The sequence below is a fragment of the Chionomys nivalis genome, chromosome X (genome assembly GCF_950005125.1).
Source record: "Chionomys nivalis chromosome X, mChiNiv1.1, whole genome shotgun sequence".
Classification (NCBI taxonomy): Eukaryota; Metazoa; Chordata; class Mammalia; order Rodentia; family Cricetidae; genus Chionomys; species Chionomys nivalis.
This window is the reverse complement of record NC_080112.1, coordinates 70,109,911-70,118,582: the sequence shown is the minus strand read 5'-3', so window position 1 is coordinate 70,118,582 and position 8,672 is coordinate 70,109,911.

Below are 8,672 nucleotides of genomic sequence, written 5' to 3'. Positions count from 1 at the left end.
AAAAATCAAGAGTAACAATGTCATTGTATTCGGTGTGGCAGAGCTAGCCGTTTGCTACTGGAAAAAAAGTGCCCCGCCATGTTTCTTTTTTCACACTTCCTTAAAGCTTGCACCCTAACTGTCCCATTTTAGTTTCCTTTCCCAGTGCTGAGTATATTTGGGATGTGCAACTGAAACGGTATTGATTATAGAAAGGGGCAGGAGGCTAAGAGATTTTGACACTTTAATCTCTGTTGATTACCCAGAAACTGTAGCCAGCACTATTTCCATGGTAACCAGAGAACCCGATGGGCCAGACATCACTAAGGTTCCCGTCGCGGAGAGATTCAACAGGTTGGTCGGCGGTGCTGGAGCCAGTATGTTGGAGGTCTTCACATCAGACCTCCACTATATCTCATAGAAAGCCGATCAGGTAATAATAACCTTCGTTGTTCCTTAATGCCTAACTCACCCAGGCGGTTAACCGAGGATTGCAAGCTTCAATTGATAGGCGCCAGTAGTTAATTCCTATCTAATTAATTCGTACTCTGGATGGCAGACTATCCAAGCAGGTACTACCTACCTTACATGGGAATGATGATCCAGACCTGGCTTGTCTAACAAGAGTTCTTCCAATGCTGGAAAGGTTCTGTGGCACCGTTCAATACGGTAGAGATTAGCCATATTCTATACCACCCCGCTGTGTGTGTGTGTCAGCATATGGCTACTAGCTACTATATATTGGGTATATTTAGCCAAGTGGTTCCCAAACTCTGAGAGAAAAAAATAACACATGTATTATGAAAAAAGAAAATGAATTCCTACTCGTGTGGGAAAAAAGTCAAACAATGCTCCACATTACAAAAAGAAATCTCACCCTTTCTACTACTCTCCTATACCCACTACCCAATTCTGACAGCTGCCTTCTGTGTATGACTGTTCCAGTCAAAGGGAAATTAGTATGCCTTTAATACCTGCACTCAGGAAGCTGGGAAAGGAGGATCACCCAGGAGGCGACCTGGTCTACATAGTGAGGATCAGACCATCCAGTGCAGAAGACAAGACTCTGTCTCGACACACAGTCACACAAAACTACATCCACATGTATATGTATGTATGATTTAAAAGATGGATATACTTTTCTAAGCTGAGACTTTCTGTTTTTAAAAAAGATTTATTGGGGTCTGGAGAAATGGCTCAGCAGTTAAGAATACTGGCTGCTCTTCCAGAGGACTAGAGTACCTACCCAAGCACGCATTGGTGGCTGCCAACTGTCTGTATCTGACGCCCTCTTCTGGCTTCTGTGGGCACTGCATGCATATAATTGTTGCACAGCCATATACATAAAATGAGAGAAGTCATACGTAAAGTGAAAGAATAAACAACAAGCCGGGCAGTGGTGGCGCACGCCTTTAATCCCAGCACTTGGGAGGCAGAAGCAGGCGGATCTCTGTGAGTTCGAGACCAGCCTGGTCTACAAGAGCTAGTTCCAGGACAGGCTCCAAAACCACAGAGAAACCCTGTCTCGAAAAACCAAAAAAAAAAAAAAAAAAAAAGAATAAACAACAAAAGGTTTATTTCTATTTTGTGTGTGTGTGTGTGTTTTGCCGGCATGTATGTAAGTTCGCCATCTCTATGCAGTGCCCAAGGAGGACAGAAGACAGTGGATCCCCCTAGAACTGGAGTTACAGATAGTTGTGAGCCACCATGTAGGTCAATGAACCCAACCCAGGTCCTCTAAAAAGCAGACGGTGCTCTTAACCTCTGAGCCATCCTTGAAGTGCCAGATTTTCCTTTTTTATTAGTTTATTGTTTTTAATTAATCTATACCTCCCCCCCCTTCTTTCCTCCGAAGTGCCAATTTTCTAAACCACGATTTTTTTTTTTTTTTGTGGAAAAAACATAACACGGGGACTGGAAAGATGGTTTCAGAGTGAAGAGCACTGACTGCTCCTGCAGATAACCTGGTTCCATTCCGTGCACACACATGGCAGCTCACAACTATTTGTGACTCCAGTTCCAGGAGATCTAACATCTTTTCTGACTTCTTCGGGCTCCTGCACGCTTGTGATGAACAACATACATACACTCAGGCATAGCTCATCATGTAGGTGGGGTGGCCCACACCTTTGATCCCTGCACTTGGGAGGCAGTGCTGGGATCAAGGGTGTGATCCCATTTTCTGTGAGTTTGAGGCCAACCGTGTCTACAGAGCAAGTTTAAAGATAGCCAGGGCTACACAAAGAAACCCTGTCTCATAAAATAAACAAACAAATAAACAAAAAACTCAGGTGAAAACACACACAAACAAAACTTAATAAAAACAGATATTTAAAAAAATACTTTAACAGTGTTGCATGCCTTTAATCTTAGCACTCAGGAGGAGGAGGGAAAGGCAGGTAGAATTGTGAGTTCAGGACCAGCCTGGTCTACAGAGTGAGTTCCAGGACAATCAGGGCTACACAGAGAAACCCAGGCTCAGAAACAAAATCAACGTTAGCAAAGCCAGGTATGCCAATAGTGCTCACCTGTAATCTCAGCACTCGGGACTGAGCAAGGAAACTCTTCAGTGTGAGGCTAGATCAGGCTACAGAATGAAACTGGATTTCTTTGGTTTGTTTTTGTTGTTGTTTTGATTTTTTTAAAAAGCTGGTTTTGGTGACTCATGTCTTTAATTTGAGTTTTTACTCAAGAGGCAGAGGCAGGAGGATCTCTGTGAGTTTGAGGCCAGTCTGGTCTACAGAGTCAATTCCAGGCCAGGCAGGGCTACATAGCAAGGCATTCTCAAAACAACAAAAACAACAAAACAAAACAAAAAGTCAGGGCCAGTAAGATAACTTCACAGGTAAAGGCATTCTACTATCCTGACAACTTGAGTTCAAGCCCCACGACCCACAAGGTGGAATGAGAGAACCAACTCCTTCACGTTGTCCTCTGACCTCCACACATGTGCTGTGGCATGTGCACACCCACATTTATAAATACATATATACATCAAATACATAAAGAATAGAAAAGTTACTTATTGTATGTGGTGTGTGCCACATGGAATTATAGGTAGTTGTAAGCTGCCCAATTTGGATGTCAGGAACCAAACTTGGGTCCTACAGGAGAACAGGAAATTCTCTTCACCATTGAGCCATCCTCTAGTCACAGAAAGTTTCTTTAGAAAAGACAGGCGGTGGTGGCGCACGCCTTAATCCCAGCACTCGGGAGGCGGAGGCAGGTGGATCTCATTGAGTTCGAGACCAGCCTGGTCTACAAGAGCTAGTTCCAGGACAGGCTCCAAAACCACAGAGAAACCCTGTCTCGAAAAACCAAAAAAAAAAAAAAAAAAAAGAGGCAAGAGCCGGGCGATGGTGGCGCACGCCTTTAATCCCAGCACTCGGGAGGCAGAGGCAGGTGGATCTCAGTGAGTTCGAGACCAGCCTGGTCTACAAGAGCTAGTTCCAGGACAGGATCCAAAGCTACAGAGAAACCCTGTCTCGAAAAACAACAAAAAACAAACAAACAAACAAAAAAAGACAGTCTATGTTGCATATGCTAGACTCTAGCCCTTCTTGCCTCAGCCTCCTGAGTACCCGAGACTACAGGCCTATCTTATCTGGCTTATTTAGCTGTCTTTCCATATAGGAAATGATCTACTATAACTTTTCTTTTTGGAGAGTAGAGGTAAGATACAGTCTCACTATGTAGCCCAGTCTGGCATCATACTCTCCATCCTCCTGGCTTGGCCTGCACCACCACATCCAATTTCTAGTTCATTTTAATGAAGTTAATTTTAGCCCCATATTGCTAGTATATCATTCCATACACCTATAATCCCAGAACTAGAGATGCTAAGGCAGTAGGATAGAGTTTGAGACCATGGTTGTCAAGGTGACTCAGTGAGTCAAGGTGTCTGCTGTCAAGCCTTTTAACCTGAGTTTGATCCCTAGAACTGAGAAGAAATGAGAACAGATTCCCACAGGTTGTCCTCTATCCACGGTGGCACATGAATGTCCCCCACATACACACATAAATTAGTATTGCAAATGGAGACATAGCTCAGTGGGTAAGACATAGCACTGATTGTTCTTGAAGAGGACCTGGATTTGAGTCCCAGCACTCAGTTATGGTTCACAACCATCTACAACTCCAGTTCCAAGGGTATATGGTGCCCCCTTATGGTCTCTGCAGGTACTGCATGAAGGTAGCACACTACAGGCAACTGATGAGTTTGAGGCCACCTGATTTACAGAGTGAGTTCCAGGACAGCCAGAGCGACACTGAGAAACCCTGTCTCAAAAAACCAAAACAGGGGGCTGGAGAGATGGCTCAGAGGTTAAGAGCACTGCCTGCTCTTCTAAAGGTCCTGAGTTCCATTCCCGGCAACCACATGGCTCACAACCATCTGTAATGGGGTCTGGTGCCCTCTTCTGGCATGCAGACATACATGCAGACAAAATATTGTATACATAATAAATTAAGTTTAAAAAAAATCAAAACAGTAAAAACAGACAGGTATATAAACAAATAAATAAATGCCCTAGCTCAACACACACACTTATACATCAATAAACATAATTGAAAATAACCGGGTTATGGAGGTATAAGCCTTTAATCCTAGCCCTTGAAAAGCAGGCAGGAGGATCTCTGTGTTTGAGACCAAGTTCCAGGCCAACTAGAACTACATAGTGAGAAATGTCCCAATAACAACAAGAGCCTCTGGTAACTCATTGCAGAGCAAGTGCTTCCCAGGTAAAAAGTCTCTAGGTTTGATACCCAGTGTCAAAAGTGCAAATAAGCCGAGCAGCGGTGGTGCACGCCTTTAATCTCAGCACCTGGGAGGATCCCTACGAGTTTGAGGCTAGCCTGGTCTACTAGTTCCAGGACAGGCTCCAAACCCTGTCTCAAAACAACAACAACAACAACAAAAGTGAAATAAAAGAATTAACATATTCTTTGTAGCTTTTTACTTTTGTGTGGACAGTGAGTTCCAGGGATCAAATTTAAGTCATCAGGGTTGGCAGCACGTACCTTTACTTGCTGAGTCATATTGCTGGCTCTGTTTGTTTGTTTGTTTTTGTTTTAAGATTTATTTATTTATTGTGTATATAGTGTTCTGCCTGCATATATACCTGCAGACTAGAAGAGGACACCAGATCTCATTTAGATGGTTGTGAGCACCATGTGGGTGCTGGGAATTGAACTCAGGACCTCTGGAAGAACAGCAAATGCTCTTAACCTCTGGGCCATCTCTCCAACCCTTGTTTTTTCTGGGCCATCTCTCCAAAGCTTGTTTTTTTTTAATTTATTATGTATATACAGTGTTCTGTCTGCCTGTCTGCCTGAAGGCCTGAAGAGGGCAGCAGATCCCATTACAGAGGGGTGTGAGCCACCATGTGGTTGCTGGGAATTGAACTCAGGACCTCTGGAAGAGCAACCAGTGCTCTTAACCTCTAAGCCATCTCTCCAGCCTTGGTTTGTTTTGTTTTGTTTGTTTTCAAGATGGGGTCTCTCTGTGAAGCCTTGGCTGGCTTCAAACTCATTCTATAGACCAGACTGGCCTCAAACTTGAGATTCACCTGTCTCTGCCTTCTAAATACTGAGATTAAAGCTGTGTGCCACCTCGCTGTTTTTTTTTTTCTTTTGAGACAGGGGTTCTCTCTGTAGCCCTGACTATACTGGAACTTATTATGGAGACCAGGGTGGCCTCAAACCTGGAGATCGACCTGCCTCTGCCTCCCAAGTGCTGGCATTAAAGGCACACACCACCACCATCTGGCTCACTTATTCCTTCCTTTCTACTTTCTTTCTTTCCTTCCTTCCTTCCTTCCTTCCTTCCTTCCTTCCTTCCTTCCTTCCTTCCTTCCTTCCTTCCTTCCCTCCTTCCTCCCTCCCTTCCTTCTTTCCCTCCTTCCTTCTTTCCTTCCTTTCCTTTCCTTTCCTTTCCTTTCCTTTCCTTTCCTTTCCTTTCCTTTTTTCTATCTCTGTGTAACATTCCTGACTTTCCTGAAAACTCACTTTGTAGACCTGGTTGACCTCAAACTCACTGAGATCCACCTGCCTCTGCCTCCTGAGTGCTGGGATTAAAGACATGTGCCACCACTGCCCGGCTCTCTTTCTTAAAGCTTTCTGTGCTTTCCAAAATCTTTAGAGTGAAGGAGTGAACATTTATAGATTAGATAGATAGATAGATAGATAGATAGATAGATAGATAGATGAATGATAGGTGAGACATGGTTTTATTTATTTATTGCAGCACTGAGGAGATTGTGTGTGTATGTGCATGTGTGCTTTTGTGGCTTATGAGGCAGTATCTCTACATAGTTATGGATGTCATGGAACTCACTTTCAACCAAGCTGGCCTGGAACTCAAGGATTTGCCTGCCTCTTCCTCCATGTGCTATGAGTATCATGAGCAACAACTCCTAGCAGAATGCAAGGCAAGTGCTCTACAATTCTATCCCCAAATCCTCTTTTTATCTTTTATTCTGAAAACAAACAAACAAAAAAACCCGTGTATATCTTTTTTTTTTTTTGGTTTTTCGAGACAGGGTTTCTCTGTGGCTTTGTGGCTTTGGAGCCTGTCCTGGAACTACTCTGTAGACCAGGCTGGTCTCGAACTCACAGAGATCCGCCTGCCTCTGCCTCCCGAGTACTGGGATTAAAGGCGTGCGTCACCACCGCCCGGCCTGCTGTTTTTCTTTTTGTTTGTTTGTTTATTTGTTTTGTTTTGAGACAGGGTTTCGCCGTAGCTTTGGAGCCTGTCCTGGAACTTGCTCTATAGACCAGGCTGGCCTTGAACTCACAGAGATCCGCCTGTCTCTGTGTCCAGCGTGCTGGGATTAAAAGCACGCACCACCACTACCAGGTCTGAGAAATGCTCTTAATAGGTAATAGGTTGACCTTGAACACAGTCGTCTCCTATTAGCCTCCTGAGTACTGAAGTTACAGACCTGTGTTTCCATGACTGACCTATTTATACCTATGCAATCAGAAAAATATATAAAACGAAGAGGGTGCGGTTCAGTTATATAGCACTTAGCGTGTGTAAGCCTCGGGTTTAAATCCCAGCACTGCAAAAGCTGAAATAAAATCTTCATGCTGTGCGGTGGTGGCGCACACCTTTAATCCCAGCACTTGGGAGGCAGAGGCAGGTGGATCTGTGAGTTGAAGAACTACAAGAGCTAGTTCCAGGACAGGCTCCTAAGCTACAGAAAAACCCTGTCTTGAAAAACCAAACCAAAATAAAAAGAAACAAATAACAACAACAACAAAAACCTTCTGGGCTAGGGCTGTGACTCAGCGGAGGTGGAAATTGAGGTCAAATATCTGCCTATTATTCACAAAGCTCTGGGATTGACCCCCCAGCATAGCATAAAACAGGCACTGTGACACACATGTAATCCTAGGTAGAGACAAGAAGATCAAAAGTTAAAAGTCATCTTTGGATACAAACAGAGTTCTAGGCCAGCCTGAGTTACATAGCAAATTCAAAAACTACCAGACTAGGGCAATAAGACCCTTACCCAAAGCAGAAAAAAAACAAAACAAACAAAAACAAAATCTCACTCAAAACCAAAGACTTGCGGGGAGGGGGCTAGAGTTTTAGTTTCATAGTAAAATTTGCAGAACACAGCTTTCTTGTATAGCTGGTGTCCCTGCACACATGGCCTTTCCAACTGTCAACATCCAGGGCAAGACAGGTACATTTGTTGCAATCCATCAATAGACAGGGATGCCTATGAGCACTAGCCAAACTCCATGGTTTACATTAGCACTTACTCTTAGTATTTTATATTACAGTTGAATAACGGATGTTGACCTGTATGTATCATTAGGACATCATGTGGAGTGATGGTAGTTGTAGAACCCTGTGTTCCTTGTCATTAGTTTTCAAAAATGTATTGATTTTGTGCGCCTGTGTGTGTGCATAGGTGCTGCACCACAGGTGTGAAGGTCGGAGGCCTAGGTTCTCTGCTATGATCTGGTCCCGGAGGCTTGGCAGCGAGAGCCTTTGCCCGCTAAGCCATCTCACGACCCCAGTTGTTCTGTAGTTGGACTGCAGTTCCAGGCTGGCTTCGAACTGCACGGAATCATCCTGCCTCAGGTTCCCTGTGTGTGCTACCACACCCAGGTTTTGTTTTTTTGTTTTGTTTTGGTTTTTGGTGTGTTTGTTTTTGGTTTTTCGAGACAGGGTTTCTCTGTGGTTTTGGAGCCTGTCCTGGAACTAGCTCTGTAGACCAGGCTGGTCTCGAACTCACAGAGATCCCCTTGCGTCTGCCTCCCGAGTGCTGGGATTAAAGGCGTGCACCACCACCGCCCGGTCAGGCTTTGTTTTTATTTTGAGACAGGGTCTCACTGTGTAGCCCAAGGTATTCTCAAGTTCATAATCCTCCTGACAGCCTCCTAAATCCTGGAATCCCAGACCACTATGGCACATGAGAACTCACCCCTCCCTCTCAGATGGTCTGACAATTAGTGATGAAGCATTCTACCACCACAGTAGCCGAGGAGACAGGCCCACCGGTGTTGATGGGGGCAGACAAAAAGGAACTGGGTGGCCCAACAGAAAATACAAAGGCAGTACAAAGAGAAAGAAGCAGAAAGTGGGAGACAGGTGCACAGGCTACTGATTAAGATAAAGCTGGGTTTAGGCAACCTACACTGAAAAAAATTACATTTATCTCCGATAGAGGAGAAAGTAA